The sequence below is a fragment of the Suncus etruscus genome, chromosome 11 (assembly GCF_024139225.1).
Source record: "Suncus etruscus isolate mSunEtr1 chromosome 11, mSunEtr1.pri.cur, whole genome shotgun sequence".
Classification (NCBI taxonomy): domain Eukaryota; kingdom Metazoa; phylum Chordata; class Mammalia; order Eulipotyphla; family Soricidae; genus Suncus; species Suncus etruscus.
Window position 1 is genome coordinate 50135996 of NC_064858.1, and position 23435 is coordinate 50159430.

A 23435-nucleotide genomic window follows, 5' to 3' on the forward strand; every position below is an offset into this window, starting at 1 on the left:
GGCTCATACTTTTTTTTTGTTTGTTTGTTTTTTGGTTTTTGGGCCACATCCAGCGATGCTCAGGGGTTACTCCTGGCTGTCTGCTCAGAAATAGCTCCTGGCAGGCACGGGGGACCATATGGGACACCGGGATTCGAACCAACCACCTTTGGTCCTGGATCAGCTGCTTGCAAGGCAAACACCGCTTTGCCATCTCTCTGGGCCCTCTGTCATTTCTTGTGGGGGAACCTTGCATTCTATTCTAGTACAAGAGGAAGGAAAAGGACAGCAGCAATGAAGCTGAGAGATGAGGCCAGAGTCCACTCTACATTGCAGAACTCTATAATTTTCCTGACTGAGGGCAAAGCTTTCAAATCAGGCAACCCATGTCAATGATTTGGCTTAATAACAAACCTGACTTAAGAGACCAGAGAAACCATAGGGCACTTGGCTTATCGGCATCTGACTTTGGTTTGATCCCTACCACCACATATGGTTCCTGAGCCCTTCCAGGAGTGATGGAAGCTCACAGCCAGGGGAAAACCCTGAATACCACCAGGTATGGCCCCAAACCAAAAAAATTTTTAAAAATTAAGTAACAGCGATTTGATATTCTTTATAGAGAAAATAAATTCTCAGAATTAGATGAGGATATACAGCAAATGAAAAAAAATCATATAAAGATGATAATAAACTTAATGCTTCTATAAGCTTATACTATTTTGGGGGGAGTTAGGAAACATTACATGAATTGGCATGGCATCACACATGCAAGAAATCTAGCTTAGCTCTGAACACTACTTCCCTTCCCTATCCAACAGCTTATTCTACAACACACACAAACACACACACACACACACACACACACACACACACACACACACGCACGCATTCATACACATACATCCCAACACTAGAAAAACAACAACAATGTCTAAGTGATTTTAACCCTAAGACTTGTTTGTTAAAGTCAGGAACTTCTGCTACAAGCACCTCAAACAAGTGAGCTGAAATCTCATTAATTACTGTGAGGTGGAGGTGGTGCTGAAATGTGGAAAATGAATGAACCCCTATCAGTAACAGTATTGAAAAAGTCACATAGTGGGCCCGGAGAGATAGCACAGCGGTGTTTGCCTTGCAAGCAGCCGATCCAGGACCAAAGGTGGTTGGTTCGAATCCCGGTGTCCCATATGGTCCCCCGTGCCTGCCAGGAGCTATTTCTGAGCAGACAGCCAGGAGTAACCCTTGAGCACCGCTGGGTGTGGCCCAAAAACCAAAAATAAAGAAAAGAAAAAGTCAGTGACTGAAAAAAAAAAAAAGTGCCTACCATAGAGGCAGGCTCATGGTGCATGAGAGGGAAACTAGGAATGCTGTGGAGGAAAGTTGACATAGGTTTGGAATTAGTGTTGAAATATTGTATGTGGGATTAGTGTTAAAACATTTTTTTTGGCCACACCCGTTTGATGCTCAGGGGTTACTCCTGGCTAAGCACTCAGAAATTGCCCCTGGCTTGGAGGGACCATATGGGACGTCGGGGGATCGAACCACGGTCCTTCCTTGGCTAGCACTTACAAGGCTTACCTATATCTATATCTATATACCTATATACCTATATCTAGCGCTACCTCACCGGCCCCGAGTTAAAACATTTTATGCCTAAAATTCAATCATGAATAACTTTGTAAGTCACAGTACCTAAACACTTTTTTTTTTGGAAAAAAGCACTGATTAGGACAAGGAGATATCTCAATGAGCTCTGCACACTGATACTGAATTCACTTTCCAGTACTACATAGATGCCCAAGCACTAGAGGGAGCAACCCCTGAGCACTGATCCATGAGGAGCTCCAGAGAACTGTTGGAAATGACCACAAAACAAAAAAAGCTGTGACCGGGGCCGGAGAGATAGCATGGAGGTAAGGCATTTGCCTTTCATGCAGGAGGTCATCGGTTCAAATCCCGGCGTCCCATATGGTCCCCCGTGCCTGCCAGGAGCAATTTCTGAGCGTGGAGCCAGGAATAACCCCTGAGCGCTGCCGGGTGTGACCCAAAAACCAAAAAAAAAAAAAAAAAAAAAAAAAGCTGTGACCACAGACCCCGATACACTCTTTAGTTTAATAAGGCATTTGCTTTACATACACGAAACCTAAGGATTGATCCCTGGGATAACCTCACAATTCCTCAAAATCAGTAAATGACTTGCCAGGAAAAAAAAAAAAAGACTCACCACGAAACCCCAACTATTTTCAGGGCCTGATAGGAGTTATGAAAGTACAGGAGGGGCCAGAGTTGACAGCATGTAGAGTGTTTGCCTTGCCCAAGGTAGACCCGAGTTCAATACCTGACATCCCCATATGATCCTCCAAGCCTTTCAAGAATGATTTCTGAATGCAGAGCCAGGAGTAATCTGAGCGCCATCGGGTATGGCCCAAAAAAGCAAAACAAAAACATAACAAAACAAAAGTATAGGAGTAAAGAAGGTTGACTAGCAATGTGGCCAATCCTGGTTTGATACCTGGTATTATTTATGGTCACTGAGTACCACCAGTAGAGGACTGATTCCTGAGCAGAGCCAGGAGTAAGACTAAAGCATTGCTAAGTGTATTTAAGTACACAAGTGAAGTTATTTAACACAAATTTCAAGTCACGGGTACAAAACTAGTTATGGAACATGCAGAACATTCCATGTAGCTGGACAACCATTTTATGTTTTTAGGTAATGAGACATGAATTTTTTTAATTTATTTAAAGAAAATGCATCATGGGGGGGTGGAGAAAGAAAATGCATCACATATTAACATATGTATCATAATACATATGTTTTAGGAAGGCCAAAAGCAAAATAATTAAAAAAAATAGAAATTTGAAAGAAAAACTAAAGAGATGGAAGAGAAAGGAAAGTTCAGCAGCAAGTATATTTTTGAAAATTACTGAATCACCAATGAACTCATTAAAGCACTAGCAGAAAGTTTAGTAAGCTCTCTTCTTTTTTTAAAGGATAAGATTTAAAAAAGATACAGTAATCATGGTGTGAGAGTTGCAATTGTTGTTTGCATAGGCCCAGCAAAATATGGGGGAAATGGAAAGGAAAAGCCTTGGCCTAAATACAAGAAAACATTACCCCTGAAGTTTTCTGGCATAAGACTGACTCTGGGCTCCAGGCATACTAGGTGTCCAACCCGAGTCATTATCTGTGGTCCCGGTGAAATATTTTCAGCACATCAGCTGTTGTTGGTGTCAGGTTTCTATAGTTAAAGATTCTGGGGACTGGAGAAATAGCATGGAGGTAAGGCGTTTGCCTTTCATGCAGAAGGACGGTGGTTTGAATCCCGGCATCCCATATAGTCATCCCCTGTGCCTGCCAGGGCATGGAGCCAGGAGTAACCCCTGAGCGCTGCCGGGGGTGACCCAAAAACCAAAAAGAAAAAAAAAAAAAAGATTCTGGTTTCTGTGCATCTCCATCGAAGTCAGGATGATGTGGAGCATGAGACATGAATTTTAATGGTATTTTTTGTTTGTTTTTGTTTTTGGGTCACACCCTGCGGCACTCAGAAATCGCTCCTGGGAGGCTCGGGGGACCATATGGGATGCCATGCCGGGAATTGAACCAGGTCCATCCTGGGATGACCGCATGCAAGGCAAAAGTCCTACTGCTGTGCTAGCTCTCCAACCTCTTTTAATGGTATTTTTTATTAAAACATGTGCAAAAGTAGATTTTTGCTCAATTCCACCTCTATGTTGTAAAGACATTAGCAACGGAGTCCTCCATCACATAAACCCTATTTCTTAACTTTGGGAATTGGATATTCTCAATCTAGTCTGACCAACCCCATCCCTTCTTTATATCTGTCAGATTTATTTCTCCCTCAAAGTTTCCAGATGCCTAAAATGCTATCATATATGCTATCTTATTACAACTTCTAGAAATCAATAGCAGCTAATGAAAACCTTGAGACATCAGGGATGAATAAATATATGCTAATACCTCACATTTTCCCAAGAATTAAAAAAAGCCACTGGAAAATTCTGTGGAGAGGATAGGTAGATTAGAGAAGAGTGTGAAGAGCAGAGTTAAGGAGGAGTTAAGAAACTCCTATTCCAGGCTTTATGAGGAAATTAAAATTTAAACAGTGTTGAAGCAAATAAGGAAACAGATTAAGGGCTTAATATGGTTAACTGAATTAGGGGACTAGAACACTATCATAGTAGGTAGAGCTCTTACCTTGCAGAAGTCTGAGCTTGGTTTAGTCGCTGGCAGCACATATCCCCCACGCCTGCCAGGAGTGAACCCTGAGCACAGAAACAGGAATAAACCCTGAGCTGGCCCAATGTGGCCCCCAAACCCAAACCAAACAAACAAAAATAAAGGAAAATGAACTGATTTACTACAGAGATTAAGAATCTAGGGCTCCAGAGAGATAGCACAGCAGCGTTTGCCTTGCAAGCAGCCGATCCAGGACCAAAGGTGGTATGGTATGGTCCCCCCGTGCCTGCCAGGAGCTATTTCTGAGCAGACAGCCAGGAGTTATCCTGAGCACTGCCGGGTGTGGCCCAAAATCAAAAAAAAAAAAAAAAAATCTAGGGCTCTCTTCTATTTTCTTTTTAAAGGATTATATAAAGAACACAGATAAATAAAGCATTTCTTTGTGGTAATTATTAGATTCCCATAGAGAAAGAAATATTTATGTGGCAAGGAAAAGTTCATTCTAACATTTTTCTCCTGTTTGTTTTTGGACTACACTCAGAGGTACTTAGAGCTTAACCCTGGGTCTGTGTTGAGGAATCAACTCCTGGTGGAGCTCGAGGACTGTATGCAGTGACAGGAATCAGTCACATGCAAGGCAAGAGTGCTGATGACTCAACTATCTCTCAGGTCCTATTAAAGTACTCTAGATCTAGATCATTTTATAACTACAATTAATAGCACACTTTCAGATTGTTTTAAAAAATAATTTTAGGAAAAGTCATCACAAGTTACTATGAAAAAGCACACAAAATAACTAGGATAAACTACTAAAAAAGATGTTGCAAAATGAAGAAAAAGAAAGTTATTTATGGGGCCGGAGAGATAGCATGGAGGTAAGGCGTTTGCCTCTCATGCAAAAGGTCATCGGTTCGAATCCCGGCATCCCATATGGTCCCCCGTGCTCGCCAGGAGTGACTTCTGAGCATGGAGCCAGGAGTAACTCCTGAGCACTGCCGGGTGAGACCCAAAATGAAAAAAAAAAAAAAAGAAAGTTATTTATGTTTTAGAATCTGACTAGATATTAAAACAACATAATTGTATTCTATTAAGAAGTTCCCCCTGTGATGGCCAAGAACTTCCCCTCTTCCCAGGGAGATGGCTGAAAGGGTTGGGGCACATGCTTTTTATGTAGAGAGCCCTGGGTTCCATTCCATCATGGTACCAATAGGAACCCCACTCCCATTAGTAGCACGATGGGCTATGAACCCAAACCCTCACCATCAAATGAGAAGCCCAGCCCCCTCTTGTAGTTCATCCTTGGTCAAATAAATGTTACTCGTTTTGTATAATTCCTAGTGTGTCTTGTAAAAGCAGTTTACGATTACTAAATAAAAGGCCATTTCAAAGTCTTTAGAGACCACAAGATAAATCTAAATTCCTTGACACTACATTTGGGAGCCTTCAAACTGGTTACAATACATATACTATTCTTCTCTCATCTAAAACTAGCCAGTTTCTATACATCTTTTGCTCAAGTGTTTTTATATACAAATACCCACTCTAAAACTAGCCAGTTTCTATACATCTTTTGCTCAAGTGTTTTTATATACAAATACCCACATTGTGAATAAATTTAACTTTAGTTTTTCATAATAAAATAATGAACCTTTTTCATCTAAATGGCTGAGAACATTTAAAGAAAGCTATAAAAGTACCGCTGGCCACTAAGTAGAATAAATAAAACTGTACCATAGTAGCCATCTTTATCTCATTAAAATTCTAAGATTTCCCAAAGGGATAGATATAAAGGCATAGCCATACATACAAAAGATACATACAAAAGATAATTTTTGTAATGAAAACCCAAATAGAGTCTCTGAAAAGCTTACATATAGGAAGATCTGTTTTTTTCCATAAGAGATAAAAGGAAGCGGTAATTTCAATAGGAAGTAGATCTTCCGTATTACTAACTACCACAATCTCTACGTTTTCAGAAAGGAATGAAAATAACTTTGTTCATAAGCAATTAGGGCAAACCCTACCAGCTTCTTATAAGCTGTTTTCAATTTTCCATTTCTTTCATGGAACCACTACATGACTGTGTCCTCTTAAGAGCTGTTTGTAAAATGTCAAGGGTCAAGCATATTGTCTGGTACATAGAAAGGGGTTCAATATTTTTGAATGAACAAATTATTGAACACATACACACACACAATGGTCTCTCAAGCTCTCCCTGTTTGCTCTTAGGTATGCTATTATGCCTATTCTGTACTACTGCGCCTCTCCTTGTCAATCATGATTGTATTTCCTTTATATCCCAAGAAAGGCCCTGGCTATTCTTTCTCCCAGTAGAGATATATAGAACACATAATTACTCTGATCTTGCTTGAAAATTCAGATAAAACAATGGATATCTTTCCCCGCCCCCTAGGCATTCTTCATCTCTCCAACAAGCCTCTGTTGAAAGACTGAGTTGAGACTGAATATAGTTTTATGTTTTAAGAAAAAGTTCATCAAAGTAAGTTTGCCAAAATTATTTCATTTCCTCACCTGTTACTGCCTACAATTATTTAATTCCTGGGCTAAATATTTACCATCATACTGACAAATCAACCGAGTATAGCTAACCTCTTAACAATGGGGCAAATATTCACTAATGAACTGAGCAATAAATTGAGTGCAAATACTATGTGTAAAAATGTTTAGACTAGGGCCCGGAGAGATAGCACAGTGGTGTTTGCCTTACAAGCAGCCAATCCAGGACCAAAGGTGGTTGGTTCGAATCCCGGTGTCCCATATGGTCCCCCATGCCTTCCAGGAGCTATTTCTGAGAGAACAGCCAGGAGTGACCCCTGAGCACTGTTGGGTGTGCCCCCCCCCAAAAAAAACCCCAAAAAACAAAAAACAAACAAAAATGTTTAGACTAATATTCCAGCAAACATAATTCATGTCAAAGGTGTGTGTGTGTGTGTGTGTGTGTGTGTGTGTGTGTGTGTGCAAGCAGGTAGGTGTGTGTACACCAGGGCTGGAACCTGGGTTAGTCTCATGCAAAGCAAGGAGTGCCTGCTGTATTAAAAGTTGATGCTTCCATACATTAAAAGCTGTACTCATTAATTATAAATCAGTTTCTTCCTATGACATGTAAAAATTCTTGACAATAAAGTGTTTTGTTATTGTTGTGTTTTTACACCTTGTAGTACTAGGGATTGAACTGGGCTTGCATGCAAGGCAAATACCTCTCTGGTCCATAATAAAGTTTGATTTTTTTTGTTTGTTTTTTCAAAAATCTTTTTTTTTTTTTTTTTTTTTTTTTGGTGCTCAGGATCACCAGAGCTTGAGGGTAACAAATGTGGTTTCAGGATAGGCCACATAAAAGGCAAATAACTGGGGCCAGAGTGATGGCACAGTGGATAGGGCCTTTGCTTTGCATGGGGCCAACCTGGATTCAGTCCCATTCTATATGGTTTTTCTTTTTTTTTTTTTTTTTTTTTGGTTTTTGGGTCACGCCCAGCAGCACTCTGGGGTTACTCCTGGCTCTATGCTCAGAAATTACTCCTGGCAGGCTTGGGGGACCATATGGGATGCCGGAATTCGAACCACAGTCCTTCTGCATGCAAGGCAAACACCTTACCTCCATGCTATCTCTCCATCTCCTCCAGGAGTAATTTTTGAGTGCAGTAGCAAAAGTAACTCCTGAGCACCAATGGGTGTGTCTCTATCCCTCAAAGGGACAAACATCACCGTTGTACTATAAGCCCTAATAAAGATTCATTTTTAATTTTTTGGGCAACACTCAGCTGTATTCAGGGATTACTCCTGGCTCTGTGCTCAGAAATTACTCCTGGCAGGCTCGGGAACACTATGGGAGCCAGAGATGGAATGCAGGTCTGCTGTGTTCAAGGCTAGCACCCTTCCTGCTGTGCTATTATTCCAGCCCCTGTTACAAGGAGTTTTTATGTTGTTTAGTTTTTGTGTTTGTTTTGCTTAGTGGTGCACCAGGGATTAAATCCAAGACTCCCTGCATTTAAGGCATATGTTCTACTCATATGTTCATAAGCACTGTGAAAAATCAAGTATTTAACAATTTCAATTAGCGCCATATGACAACCATTTCTAAAATTCTCCACTATTTTAATACTTGTCAACTATTTTGGCTAAGCCTAATGACTGGAGCACATTCCTTATCTGGGCTCATATCCTCAGTCTGTGCTCTAGCCTCTCAAACAGATCCCCACTAGACAACTCCATTACAACCTTTGTTCTGCCTAAGAAGAAAACTTCAAAGCACTGTATTTCCTGCTACCAAAAAGTAAAAATGGTATCCTAGTCTCTACCTCATTCAAAACCCTAACTCAAGGAACATTTACAGTTTCGCTCTATGTTAAGCTCTAGTCGATGTTAGGGGTTCAAATCATCAGATAAGCAGCGAATTCTTGTATGTACCACCAATGTTATATAGATTTAAGTATGCAGAGAAAACGTTTGGTAGAAGGTATATATATACACACCTTATTCCTTTCTTGTTGTAGTGCAAAAGTAAGTGTGAAAAAAAGCAAATGTAATTAAGCTGAAATAATGCATTTCATATATTTAATCTAAATCTTCAAAATTTCCATTTCAAGTATTGTGCTTAAAGAATGATTCACTTAACATTTAAATCTATTCCATGTAAAACACTGGGACAATCAATACTTTGAAACAAAAACAAGTTGCAACATTTCAACCTTCTACAATGTATGCACTTCGCAATTAAATATCAAAGCACCTCTAAATTTCTATGTGAGTCCTGTACAATAATACTGGATCGGAAAAAATAAACCTGCCATCTGATGCACAGATCAACAACAGCTAATATACGAAAAGCTAAAAAGTGCACGTGTGTGCGAAGCAAAAAGCTCAGAAAAATCTCTTCTACGTTTCAAGAAGCTTAATTGAGAATAAAAATATTAGACTCCCAAGGAAATGAAAGTTTTAACCTCTTTCAAGTAAACTGAGTATTAAAATCTCACAGACCATGAACTACTCCTCAAACACATGCTTAACTCATGTTTGGCTTTCTGAACTTGATGACAGTGAACAGTCCATTCTTTTTCCTCCTTTACAGGGGGGAAAAGCAGATTTTTTAAAGAGAACTCCAAGAGGAATTCCAGGGACAATGTCCCTACCCGCCTCCACTCACCCGACCAGCAGCTACTTAACAGATAATAAGGAATTCAAGTGCAGCGCCTGGAAGTCGAATTCCCAAGCTAATTTCACAGTTCTGCGAAAAGATCTGACTAATAATTAAAGTTGAAAAGTGGGGGGCGGGCCCGGAGTGGGAGGGGGGAGCCGCGACTTCCCACCCTTTCCCTCCCCCCCCCCAGCTGCCGCCTGATTTTTCAATGCAAAATCAAAACTCCAGATACAGGGGTCTTCAAACTACGGCTCGCGGGCCACATATTGTATTTATTTCCATTTTGTTTCTTCACTTCTAAATAAGATATATGCAGTGTGCATAGAGATCGGTTCATAATTTTTGTTTTTACTATAATCTGGCCCTCCAACAGTCTGAAGGACAGTGAACTGGCCCCCTGTGTAAAAACTTTGAGGACCCCTGCTCCAGAACTTAGTGTGTCTGAAAGCTAGCGTGCAGGTAAGGCATTTGCATTGCATGCGGGAGGACGGTGGTTCAAATCCCGGCATCCCATATGGTTCCCCGAGCGAGCCTGCCAGGAGCGATTTCTGAGCGTAAAGCCAGGAGGAACCCCTAATTGAGCGCTGCCGGGTGTGACCCAAAAACCAAAACAAAACAAAACAAAACAAAACAAAAAAAACAAACCAAAACCAAACCAACCAAAAAACAAACAAAAACTCCAGAACTTAGCAGAACTGATAACAGGCTCCGAGGTGCATTTGAAACCATCGTGTTTCACTTTCTTTTCCTGGGGGATGCGAGAAGGGAGAGAGGGAGGTTCCCCCAAGTCTAAAAAACCTGCAAGATGCTCTTCGGTGACATCTCTCCAAGGCAAAATCATTTCTTGACCTTCCCCAAAGGCTGGAGAGCGAGCCAGTAAGCGATGGCGGGGTAGGTACCAACATGCCCGAGGGTCTGAGCAAGGAGCAGCAGGTGCCCGCCCGGCTCGCCACTGGGCTGCGGCCCCGAGCCAAGAGGAGGCGAGGCGGGACTCGAAGCGCGGCTCCCCGCAAAGCCGAGCCAAGCATCCCCCGGGGGGGCCCGCGGGGCCGGGATGGATGCGGATGCGGATGGAGCCCGTCAGCGCCTCTGCGAAGCCGTCAGGTTGGCGCTCCCGAGAGCTCCCTGAACCGGGCGCGCTCCCCACCCTCCCCTCCCAGCCCCGAAAAGCCCGAGACCCGCTTCTCCCTTCTCCGTCTGCGGAGTCCCCGGATGCGCCGAGTCCCCGGATGCACAACCCACCGCCACTTCCCAGAGAGGCGCCGACTCGAGCCGCGCGCGCCTCGCCTCGCAGCTCCGTCCGCGGCCGCTCGGCGGGAAAACGCCGCCAGGTGCCTCCGGGCCCTCTCTCTCTTTCGTCACTCGCGCCCGCTCCCTCAGGGACCGCCTCGCTCGCTCCTCCAAGCGCGCCCCTCGCGCACTCACCAGCCCCGGGGCCCGGGTCGGCCATCTTGGCCAAGCTCGCCCCCAAGACCCCTTCCCCCCACCCGCCCCACGGTGGCCGCGGGTGGCGAGGCGGGCCCGGTCGGGCGTGACGTCGGCGCTGACGGCGCGGCAGACCACGCCCCTTTGGTGTAGCTCCGCCCCTCGCCTGGCCCTATGGGCGGGGCCTCGGAGACCTTCGGCGGGGAGGCGCGCGCCGTCAGGGGGCCCGTCTGAGAAGAAAGTGCAGGAGCGAGCAGAGCTGGCGTCGGGCCCCAACTCGACTCGGCGAGGGGCTGGGTGGGAGTGAGGAGTCTCGAGTTGCTAAGTCGAGGCTTTTCTCAGGTGTGCCCGCTGGGGTGTGGAAGGAAGGTGTAAAGGTGGAAGCCCCCCCACGGGGGGGCCTTGCGCAGCTTTTCTCAGGAAAGCCAATTTTTTCCCCCACAGGATTCGCTTCTTCTCACGTTTGGCCGAAATCCTCAGAGCAAACGCAGCCTGAATTTTTTCATTTTGTTTTTTGGGGGTCACACCCGGCGGCGCTCAATTAGGGGTTCCTCCTGGCTCTACGCTCAGAAATCGCTCCTGGCAGGCTCGGGGGACCATATGGGATGCCGGGATTCGAACCACCGACCTTCTGCATGCGTGACAAATGCCTTACCTCCATGCTATCTCTCTGGCCCCCGCAGGCAAGAAGAGAAATTCTGACAGCGAAGTGTCAGGGATGCTGTTGGACGCCTCTTATTTCTAAACGTGCCTTACCTGGAATGGCAGGGAGAAAGGAGAGAGAACAAAAGAGGGGGGCTAGAGAGATAGTTAAGTCGTACAGAGGGCAGGGAGCTTGCTGGCCTTGCCAAGCAAGCACTACCAACCCGGGTTTCCATTCGCCGCACCCCAGAGGTTCTCCAGGAGAACTCCTCCAGGAGAGGTCCCCGAGCATCGCCGAGTGTGGCCCCAAATGAAAGAATGGATGGAGACTGAAGGAGAAAGTGAAGCCTTCAAGACAGGACGATGTCGAGTTTTTTGGGGTTTTGGGTCACACCCGGCAGCGCTCAGGGGTTCCTCCCGGCTCTCTGCTCAGAAATCGCCCCTGGCAGGCACAGGGGACCATATGGGATGCCGGGATTCGAACCCCCGTCCTTCTGCATGCAAGGCCAAAGCCTTACCTCCGTGCTATCTCTCCGGCCCCAAATGTCGCGTTTTTTATAAGCTGCGGTTGTGCTCAGCACGGAGCCTATTCTCTCCGCTCAACTCCCTTGTGGGGAACCTGAAAAAGCAAAAGAAGCTTTTCTGTCTTCCTGGGGTGCTATGCTAGTCTTGGGACGTCACAAGATAACTGTGCAAAGTTGGAAATATACGGGAGGACGGGGGCTGGGGGTCCGGAGCGATAATACAGCTAGTAGGGAGGGCGTTTGCCTTGCACGCTGCCAACACAGGTTCGACCCCCTGGCATCCCATATGGTGCCCTGAGCCGTCCAGGAGTGATTTCTGAGCTCAGAATCAAGAGTAAAATCTGGGGCTCAAAAACAAAAACAAAAAACATACCCGAGGGGAGCTGGAGCGATAGACACGCCTTGCACGCGGCCCACCCGGGCTCTAAGCGCAGAACCAGGAATAACCAACCCTTCAGTACCACTGGGTCTGGCTCAAAAATTAAATCAAGTAACACATGCCTAGAGAGTTCGGGAGATCGCAATAGAGAAGGCAAACGCTAGCTTTCTGTATTTCAATTAGCAATTCCACTTCGGGGTAATATTTTTAATGGCATTATTTTTTGAGTGCACTATCCATAGTGTATTGTTCAACCCAAACTACTTGGAGACCAGGCAAACGGCCGACCAGGGTTCGATATCCGGCCCGACATATTGTCTTCCCACGCCCGCCAGGAGAGCACGGAGTACGCCCGAGTGTGACCCCAAACAAAACAAAATTTGAAGGGAAACGTATCTTAACGAAGGGAAATGGCCAATTTTCTGCTGGCTTGTTAACTTAGGCAATTCTTATGTAGATGACAAAAAGGCAAGCATCGGATCCAGTTCTTTTAAAAAAATAAAAAAATAAATTAAAAAAAGAGGGGGGCCGGAGCAATAGCACAGCGGTAAGGCGTATGTCTTGCACGCGGCCAACACGGGACAGACTCCGGTTCGAATCCCGCATCCCAGATGGTCCCTAGAGCTTACCAGGAGCGACTTCTGAGCGCAGAGCCAGGAGTAACCCCTCAGCGCCACCGAGTGTGACCTCCCTCCCCCCAAAAAGAATTAAATCTGTGCTTCATTTTACCTCATCTCGGAAAAAGCTAAGTGTCCATAAAGCGCAAAATCAGTCTCCTCTTCTCCACTAGCTTCCCCGAACTTACCTATCTGGTTCTCTTTTTCCTCAATTTCCTTCCCCTTAGGCCTTTGGAAAGCTTGAAAATCAATCTCCTTCCGTCCTCCCACACTTCAGTCGCTTCTCACCTTTAAATCGGGGCAGATGTTTGTCTCCCGAAGGCTCTGCAACTTTCACTCCAGCAAATCATTATCCTCAACCTCTGTCAGAGCTAGCCCGGGCTCTCACCTCCTCCAAACGACTTTCCTAGGAAGTTGCTTCCACAGCCCCCTCCCCCACCGCACCAGGACATTATTATGCTCTCACAGCTTTTGTTCTGAGTTCCGAGCCTGGTTTTTCTCTCTTTGCATAGTAACCTCTTTGGGGGCGGACTGTGCACTTGCTCTGTTTGTATCCCTCTCCACAGCCCTTTAACACCACGCTAGCCAAAAAACATTCTTAAAATGCTGAATGAATAAGCGAAACTAGGAATGCTTCTGATATGAAGTGGTGGAAATAAGATAAACGGTTTTTTTCTTGTTGCTGGGGTTCCAGATTGGGAGAAATGGCAATTTGCCCTTTTCCCAGTGAGAGCAATTTCTCAAATAAGATTAAATTCTCATGACTGATCATTCTGAGGCCACTTTTCAAGTGGTACAACACAAGCAGGGTTGTTTCTCTGTCCTCACAGGAGAGTAAATGAATTAAAGGAAGGCAAATACTCTGTAAATCTATGTTGATTTTTAGAAGTCTCTAGAGCAGTCTTAGATGGATCTGAGAAATAGTTGACTAATCCTAGTTGTAGATTAAGCTATTGATGAGATTGTTAACTTTGAGGAAACCACTTCCAAGAAATTTCAGTTTTTCAGGCTAAATGAATATTCCTATGTAATAACTTTAAAATTATTAAAGAGTTGTTTGATAAATATTTCTTTGAGCATGTATATTCCAAGTACTTTTTTCTGGGTGTCAAGATATCCATCACTTTTTTTAATCTTCGTATTTTAGGGATATAAAGGATTGAATGGAGCAAGTTGGTAAAATACTGGAAAGCTCAGACACAAAATTTGATTCAAGTGCAAGAACATATTATAATATTTTTAAATTATTATCAGAGAACCTCAACTTTGTAGCACATGAAAGGAGGTAAAACTAGAATTCAAACAGCAGATAGCAAAATATAACATAGTAGGTGAAGAAAGAGGACAGAGCAGAATAACATTAGAATGCTCTTTTTCAATTCCCAGGAAGAATGAGAGTGAGGGTTTGGGCTGTGGCTCAGCAGTAGGGTGCATGCCTCTTTTAAATTGACAAAAAATAGAAAAAGGAAAAAGGAGAGAATGAGTGTGGTGACAAGTTGGTAAAAGCAAACTGGGAAGTAGATGGTACTAAAGCTGATTTGTGTAAAGGACCATTATTAAGTATTATTTGGAGGCCAGTGAGGGACTCATACTTTGGCAGTGAATTTCCATTGTCTGCCTACTAGAAAAAGAAAGTGAGCCCAAGGTTTTGGTATTCATGGCAGCAAAATTGTGAAACTCCTTACTTTGTTTTTCCATTAACATTCCCCCTGCCCCCAGTTTGATAGGGTTCTGCCTGGGCCTAGGGCTTCACCTCGGATTATGCAAACAGGCTTTTCTCTCTTTACTTTCTCCTTTGTTTGAGTACTCTTAGCCCAACTTCTTTTTCCAAAAAAAAAAAAAAAAAAACCAAACAAACAAACAAAAAACAAAAAAACACCTTAATTATCATGTAGTAAATTGACCCATGTGTAAGTTATTAAAATTTATTAATTTTTTTTTTGGCTTTTGAGTCATACCCAGTTGTGCTCAGGGGTTACTCCAGGCTCTGTGCTCAGAAATCGCCCCTGTAGGCTTGGGGGACCATCTGGGGACCTTTTGTCCTGGGTTAGCCATGTGAGAGGCAAATGCCCTACCGTTGTGCTATCTCTCAGGCCCCCTAAAATTTAGTAACTTTTTTGACATGTCTATATAAAACTATCTTCTCTGGGACCAGAGAGATAGCACAGCGGTAGGGCGTTTGCCTTGCACACAGCGATCCATGACAGAGGGTTCGAATCCTGGCACCCCATATAGTCCCCCATGCCTGCCAAGAGAGATTTCAAAGCACAGAGCTAGGAGTAACCCCTGAGAGCCGCCGTGTGGGACCCAAAAATAAATAAATAAATAAATAAAATAAAACGATCTTCTCATGATGTCTCCAGGAAACACACAAAAGATTAATTTTCGGGCCTGGAGAGATAGCACAGCAGCGTTTGCCTTGCAAGCAGCTGATCCAGGACCAAAGGTGATTGGTTCGAATCCCGGTGTCCCATATGATCCCCCGTGCCTGCCAGTAGCTATTTCTGAGCAGACAGCCAGGAGTAACCCCTGAGCACTGCCGGGTGTGGCCCAAAAACCAAAAAAAAAAAAAAAAAGAAGATTAATTTTCTTTTCTTTTTTAAATTTTGGCTACACTTGTGGAGCTCAGGATTTACTAGATAGCAAGGCTGGGGATCAAATTTGTTAAGCCTCCTGCCTACTGTACTATTTATCCAGCCCACAGAGTATGACCGTTTTTTTCTTTTTCTTTTTCTTTTTCTTTTTTTTTGGCACTTCCAAGGATTGACCCCAAGGGTTGAACTTTGCAAGGCCTCATAAGAGCAAGGCAAACAATCTATCATGGAGCTATATCCCAGTCCCTAGAGAGAGATTTTTCTTAAGCCAAGGGTTTTGTAAGTATACACTTAGATTTTTTTTTTTTTTTTTTTGTGGTTTTTGGGTCACACTCGGCAGTGCTCAGGGGTTATTCCTGGCTCCAGGCTCAGAAATTGCTCCTCGCAGGCACGGGGGACCATATGGGACGCTGGGATTCGAACTGATGACCTCCTGCATGAAAGGCAAACGCCTTATCTCCATGCTATCTCTCCGGCCCCACACTTAGATTTTGTAAACAGTAATGAGATTATCATCTTTTCTTGAAATCAGTAGTAATGGGTGGCTTATGTTCTTATGTCACAAATACTTTATTGAATTAAGATATAGTCTGCTCCTGACACTATTCTTTTTTTTTTGCTTGTTTTTGTTTTTGGGTCACATATGGCAGCGCTCAGGGGTTACTCCTGGCTCTATGCTCAGAAATCGCTCCTGGCCAGCTCTGGGGACCATATGGGATGCCAGGATTCTAACCACTGTCCTTCTGCATGCAAAGCAAACGCCTTACCTCCATGCTGTTTCTCTGGCCCCCTCCTAACACTATTCTTAAACCAAATAAAACAGTGCTAAATAATAATATTGACTTATCTCATTATGAATCAATGACCTCTTCCCTATTTTAATACTGATATATATGTAAACAAGATTATTTCTAAAGAAAAATCTATAAATAAATAAAGTATAGCTTTTGTTGGTGTTATATGCCAGGAAAGACCAAATTTCCTGGCTCATCTCTAAGGCACATTGTTATTGTAAACTCATTAAATAATTTAAGACTCTAAATTAAAATACAAGTCTGTGAGGGGAAAATTTGTTTTGTTTTTGTTTTTGTTTTTGTATTTTGGGCCACACTCGGTGATGCTCCGGGATTACTCCTGGCTATGAACTCAGAAATTGCTCCTGGCTTGGACCATATGAGGATGCTGGGGAATTGAGGGGTGGGGGAATCGAACCTGGTCAGTCTTGGGTTAGCAGTGTGAAAGGCAAAGGCTGCGCCATCATTCCAGCCCTGAAAATTTGTTACTCTTTTTGTTGTTTGTTTGGTTTGGGTTTTGCCACACCCAGCAATGCTCAGGGGTTATCCCTGGCACTGCACTCAGGAATCACTCCTGGCAGTGCTCAGGGACCATGCTGGGGATTGAACCAAGATTGGCCATGTATAAGGCAGGTATTTTTTTTTTTTTTTTTTACCACCAGTACTATCTTTTCAACCCCATACTTTGTTAAACTCTTAAGAATTATAAAATTTTTAAAACTTTGGGAAAGCTAATGGAATTGCGTAATACTTCTCAGAAGAATAAAGGAAACAGATGTTTTAATTTTGGAAGTTGATGTGGGAGTGGTCATGAGAGCGATGTAGATAAGAATTCTGGGAAAAACAACTATCCCTCTTAGACATTTGGGGTGTGTGGTGATTTGGTCTGAAGCATTTATGGGTCACACTGACTCTGTACTTGAGGGAGCACTTCTGGAGAAACTTAGTAGACTATATGTGGTACCAAGAATTAAACCCAGGTTGGTCCTAGGCAAGGCAAATACCCTACCCACTTACCCCTTAAGTCTTATTATATTTATGGGGAGCCACATCTAGAGATGCTCAGGGACTACTCCTGAGAAGTACTGCACCTAATACTATACTCCTGGCAGTTATTAAGGGGAACATATGGGAGACTGATCAGATCTGGGCCCACCACATGGAAAGCAAGGACCCTACCTGCTGTGCTATCACTCTGGCCTGAATCTTTGGGGGGGGGGTAACACCCGGCGGTGCTCAGGGGTTACCCCTGGCTTTCTACTGAGAAATCACTCTTGGCAGGCATGAAGACCATATGGGATGCCGAGATTTGAACCATTATTGGTCCTGGGTCCCCTTGCAAGGCAAACACTTTACCACTGTGCTATCTCTTCTGCCTCATGGTCAGAATCTTTTTGTATTTTTTTGTTTGTTTTTGTTTGTTTTTGTTTGTGCCACACCCAGCTGCACTCAGGGGTTACTCCTGGCTCTGTACTCAGAAATTGGCAGACTTGGGGGACCATATAGGATGCCAGGGATCGAACCTGGGTCTGTCCCGGGTTGGCAGTGTGCAAGGCAAATGCCCTACCACTCCAGCATTCTGGCCTCCTTTTCTTTTTTCCCTTTTTTTTGGGGGGGGGCACACCCAGTGACGCTCAGGGGTTACTCCTGGCTATGCGTTCAGAAATTGCCCCTGGCTTGGGGGACTATATGGGGATATGGGGATCCAACCATGGTCTGTCCTAGGTTTGCACGTGCAAAGCAAACGCCCTACCGCCTGTGTAACCATTCCGACCCCGCCTTTTTTGTATTTTAATGTGAAGTGCTTTATTGCTGAATTTTCTCTTCTTCAATCTTCATTCTCTTTCCTTTCTTTTTCTTGTTTGTTTGGTATTGCGGTCATGCCTGGCAGGCTCATGCCTTACTCCTGTCTCTTTGCTCAGGGATCATATCTGATGAGGCTCAGAGACTCTATATATAAGTGTGTTACGAATCAAACCCATCTCAGCCACATGCAAAGCAATGTTCTACCTGCTGTACTATTGATTAAGCCCCATTCTTTTCCTTTTTGTTTTTGTTTTTGCTTTTGAGGTCACACCTGGTGGCACTCTGGGGTTACTCCTGGCTCTGTGCTCCAGAATAGCTCCTGGCAGACTCAGAGGTCCATATGGAATATACGGATCGAACCACCATCCACCCTGGGTCAGTTGTGTGCAAGGCAAATGCCCTACTGCTGTGCTAGCTCTCCAGCCCCCTTTTCATTGACCGCCATATCCCAAGCTTTTAAACATGCATGTTTCCACATGTTGAAATAAACTGTTGACCTATTATACTTGTCTCAACCATCTTGTTTCAAGCCTTCCTAATATCATCAAGAAACTTGTTTCATTAGGTACAATGCTATCACAAGAACCTAGTTGTCATAGCACAGTTCATCCAAATATGCAGGTATTTGGGCTGACATCACCAGGACTGGTTTTGGAGTGATTGTGGGGACCTTCACCATCCCTCACTTTCCCATACTTCCATAAGACATTGCAGCTGAAAACATGCCCCACAAAATCTCCAGTATCAGACAAGAGCGATAGCACAGTGGTGGGATCTTTGCATTCGATTGCCGGCATTCCATATGGCTGCCAGGTGTGGCCCAAACCACCCCCCAAAAGCTGCAGTATCAGCAGTATTACTTGGAATTTTTGACCTTGTGGCCACATTTTTTATCAATTTCATTTTTGCTTAATATTTTTATTCCCATAGGAATATACCAATTTGGACACCAATGTGTATTTGAAACCACGTAATGTTCAGAAACAAGTGGTAAATTAGCAACAAGAGCTTACTAAATATTCTGAAAACGACTAAGGACTTAGTTGGAGATACAATAATTTTCACAAATTTTCTTGTCTCTGTACTTACTGTAACCCTTCCCACAATATCCCTATCTTACCTGGATGGGAGGGGTCTGTGATTGTGAATAAAGGGGTTGCCTCAGGGGGAGAGAGATTCAGTAAGAGATTCAGCGAGAAGCCTCAGCAGAAAGAAGCAACATGGAGAGATAAGAGACAGGTTGGGTACAGAGAGGCTGTTTAGCTTAGAAGCCACACATGGTGGCTAGGGCCTATTAATAGCTTCATGTCTCCTGAAATCTGACTGTTATGGATAATTTCCTCGCCATTATCCTGAACCCATAGACCCACCAGACCAGGGAAGCTGCAGGCACCTGGCCTGCCTGCCTGAGAAAAGCCTCACCATCCATCCACCATCATCCACCACCATCCACCACAATCAAGGACTATTATTAATTTAATTCAACACTTACTATGTTTTTCTCTTTTTTTAAAATAATTTCGCTCCCATCTATAAACAAATGTATGATGATCAATTATGCCAACTATGTGATATATGCTCTTTAAATAAATTTTGAAGAAAGTCATTGTGAAAAAAGGGGGGGGGCAGAATGATAACACAGCTGGAAGGGCATTTGCCTTGCATGCGGCCAACTTGAGTTCAATCCCTGGCATCCCACACGGTCTCCGAAGCCTGCCAGGAATGATTTCTGAGCAGAGTCAGGAGTAACTCCTAAGCACCACCAGGTGTACCCTCCAAAAAAGTCATTGTCCTCCACCATATCTACTACTTATAAATTACTTTCTCTATTTATTTTACTTGCCAATTTCTCTCTCTTTATCTCCCTCTTTCTCTCTCTCTCTTTCTTTTTTTTTAAATGTCAACAATTTGGAAATAAACTTTTATTTAAAATCAATCTAGGTAGCACATATTCTGAATCTTTCCTTCCTTCTCCCTGTAAACATGCAGGATCCCTCTACCCTTTCGCTTCTGTATTTTAACAGCAACTTGTATCCTCTTCATATGATTCTTTTTTTTTAATTTTTAATTTTGAATTATGAGAACAAAAGATTCAAAGAAAGAGAACAAGGTAAAGTTACAGTGGAAGGACAATCACCCATAACATAATTCTCAAAAGAAGTCCCCTTGCTGATATCTTAACTTTGAACTTTCAGCCAAAGAACGTTAAGATAAATAAAACAGAATCCATGTACAATTATCTTGTCCCTCAAGTCCCCAGATTGTAACACATTATAATATTTCTTAACAGCACACAAGGCAATCTAAAGCCATAAAACTTATGTAACTCCTTAAACATTAGAGGCATAGTATTTTTTACATTTCCATGTACATGCATATTAGTTTAAGTTAACCTCAAATTTTAAGTGATTTTTTTTTTTTTAAGGATTAGAGTCAAAGGAGCACAGTAAAAACGGTGTTAGAGTGGCAATTGTTGTTTGCATAGGCCCACCAAAATATGAGAGGCATGGAAAGGAATAACCTTGGCCTAAATACAAAGAGATCCTACCCCTGAAGTTTCCTGGCATAAGACCAACTCTAGGCTTCAGGCAAGTTATCGTCCAATACAAGACATTGTCCTTAGTGCCAACACACTTTTCACACAGTCTCTGTTGTTGGTATCATGTTTCTGTATTAAATATCCTGGAATCTGCATATCCTACATTGAAGTCATGATGTGGAGAGTCTTTTCATTTCACCTCACCATTAAAGGGCAATGCAGGAAGCCCTGTCCTGTAAGCAGGTCTTTTTTCTTTTTCTTTCTTTCTTTCTTTCTTTCTTTCTTTCTTTCTTTCTTTCTTTCTTTCTTTCTTTCTTTCTTTCTTTCTTCTTTCTTTCTTTCTTCTTTCTTCTTTCTTTCTTTCTTTCTTTCTTTCTTTCTTTCTTTCTTTCTTTCTTTCTTTCTTTCTTTCTTCTTTCCTTCCTTCCTTCCTTCCTTCCTTCCTTCCTTCCTTCCTTCCTTCCTTCCTTCCTTCCTTCCTTCCTTCCTTCCTTCCTTCCTTCCTTTCTTTCTTTCTTTCTTTCATCTTTCTTTCTTTCTTTCTTTCTTTCTTTCTTTCTTTCTTTCTTTCTTTCTTTCTTTCTTTCTTTCTTTCTTTCTTTCTTTCTTTCTTTCTTTCTTTCTTTCTTTCTTTCTTTCTTTCTTTCTTTCTTTCTTTCTCTTTCTTTCTTTCTTTCTTTCTTTCTTTCTTTCTTTCTTTCTTTCTTTCTTTCTTTCTTTCTTTCTTTCTTTCTTTCTTTCTTTCTTCCTTTCTTCCTTCCTTTCTTTCTTTCTTCCTTCCTTCCTTCCTTCCTTCCTTCCTTCCTTCCTTCCTTCCTTCCTTCCTTCCTTCCTTCCTTCCTTCCTTCCTTCCTTCCTTCCTTCCTTCCTTCCTTCCTTCCTTCCTTCCTTCCTTCCTTCCTTCCTTCCTTCCTTCCTTGCTTTCTTTCTTGCCTTTCTTTCTTTTTCACACCCATCAGTGCTCAGGGGTTATTTTTGGCTCTATGCTCAGAAGTCGCCCCTGGCAGGCACAGGGGACCACCATATGGATACCGGGATTTGAACCACTGTCCTTCTACATGCAAGGCAAACACCCTACCTCAGTGCTATCTCTCTGGCCCTATTCTTGCCAATTTCTAATCCATCATCAGTACCTTATATAGATATCATAGAGAGATACATGCTGTGGACTAGCTTTTGGAGTCTGATTGCGTTAGAGAACTTCTTTGAGTTTCCTCGAGGAGGGTGGATGCACAGGTGGCAAAATATGAAGAAAATGAGAGACCACACAAAATCTAAGTGGAAGAAACAGCGCATTCTCTTAACTTTAATGTGTTTGGCAGGTATATATGAGATAAATTGCCAGTCACAGATATGAGAAGAATGTTCACAAAGAAAGCACAGATTTACAGTAAAACAATACACCTGGCTAAGGTAGTGCAAGACCTAGGGAAAAGGCTAATTTTAACACCTCAAAGCAGTTCCTGGTAGGCTAGCCTCAGATGTAAAATAGGGATTAGTGAGAAGTGGGAATTCTCTATTAAAGGGGAAAAGTTACATTGTTTAAAGGTTAAAGTGAAAAAAGACAAGCTATATCTAAAGAAATGAAGATTTTATATCTGGTAAAAGTTTCAACAGCCCAGTACTACATCTTGGCCAAACCTTTTTTTATGTAAATTCTGAGGTAAGAGTTAACAAGTTTAGAGATGTCCCCAGAAGCAGAAACTGCAAGGGCATTTTAAGGACAGAGAAAAAAAAAATTGTTTCTAAGTGTGTTTAATTTGGTGCTGGAGTTTTCCAGGTAAAGAAAATGTAATCAAGGGGCCGGAGAGATAGCACAGCGGCATTTGCCTTGCAAGTAGCCAATCCAGAACCTAAGGTGGTTGGTTCGAATCCCAGCATCCCATATGGTCCCCCGTGCCTGCCAGGAGCTATTTCTGAGCAGATAGCCAGGAGAAATACCTGAGCAAAGCCAGGTGTGGCCCCCCCCAAAAAAAATGTAATCAAGGCTATATTTGCCTGTAATACACACAGGGGAATAGGCCAATTAGATGTGAAGGAAACATAATGTCAGTACCATAACACAAATCTCAAAAATATTTCTAAAGGAATAGTCCAGTAATCCATGAAAAGGAGAAGAATCCCACTGGCCATTTGGTGTTGACTTCCTTGGGAGTATATGAAACAGCCACCTGAACTAGAATATGACATCCTTTCTAGTGGGCCTTCTGTCCGTCCTCCTCATAGAAATATAGAAATCTCTATCAATGGCATGGCAGATATAAATAATTTTTCATATTGCCGACCACTCATGGAACATTTTATAAAAAGATTTTAAACTAAAGCCATGGCGACAAGATTGTTTTATAGTGTTGTTTTTCTTAATTTTAAAATTTTGTCGGGCCTGGAGAGATAGCACAACCGCGTTTGCCTTGCAAGCAGCTGAGCCAGGACCAAAGGTGATTGGTTCGAATCCAGGTGTTCCATATGGTCCCCCGTGCCTGCCAGGAGCTATTTCTGAGCAGACAGCCAGGAGTAACCCCTGAGCACCGCCGGGTGTGGCCCAAAAACCCAAAAAAAAATTTTTTTTGTCAATAATTTTTCTTTTTATTGTTTTTTTTTTTTTTTATTTTTTGGTCACAGCTGGTGGTGCTCAGGAGTTACTCCTGGCTCTGCATGAGGGACCATATGGAATGCTGGGGTTCAAACCACCATCTGTCCTGAATCATCTGCATGCAAGGCAAATGCCCTACTACTGTGCTATCTCTCCAGCCCCATAAAATTATTACAAAAATTCT